Genomic DNA, 442 nt, shown 5'->3' with positions numbered 1-442 from the left:
GCGTCTAGCAACTACCAGTGAGGCACTTGCCTAAGTCATGAAAGCCAGATCATATAATCATCAGAACTGGGCTATGAAGTAGTTGTTTCCTTAGCTAATTACTCATTAAACCAGAGATTTATGTCTTTCATTATGAATATGTCTAATGGAAGGTATCTCAACTCACATCAGGGAAAGAAGAACGTAACTGAAAGAAAATGAAAGGGGACTAAAACAAAGGGAAGGATTCCTATCTGCCAAGAGCCTGCCCCTGACTGATGACAGCCCAGCCTTGTTCTGTCAAATCCTAACCTGCAGAGTATAAAGTAAGTGCAGGAATAGATACAAGAATGTGTGAATCTCGCGATTAAATGTTCTGTTATCCAAATGCACTCATTCTCGATAAAGTTACTATGGGGAAGGGGCATTTAAAAAATTGATAGCTTTCTTATTCATGAGACAT

General features: G+C 39.1%; 1 protein-coding gene across 1 annotated transcript in view; it reads right to left on the bottom strand.

Annotated features, from left to right (window-relative positions):
• Nucleotides 1–442, bottom strand: part of Slc27a6 (solute carrier family 27 member 6) — a 64216-nt gene that overhangs the window by 62342 nt on the left and 1432 nt on the right. The window lies entirely within an intron of this gene.

Source organism: Mastomys coucha, unplaced genomic scaffold, assembly GCF_008632895.1.
Source record: "Mastomys coucha isolate ucsf_1 unplaced genomic scaffold, UCSF_Mcou_1 pScaffold13, whole genome shotgun sequence".
Classification (NCBI taxonomy): Eukaryota; Metazoa; Chordata; class Mammalia; order Rodentia; family Muridae; genus Mastomys; species Mastomys coucha.
This window is presented reverse-complemented; position numbering and strand designations above follow the sequence as displayed.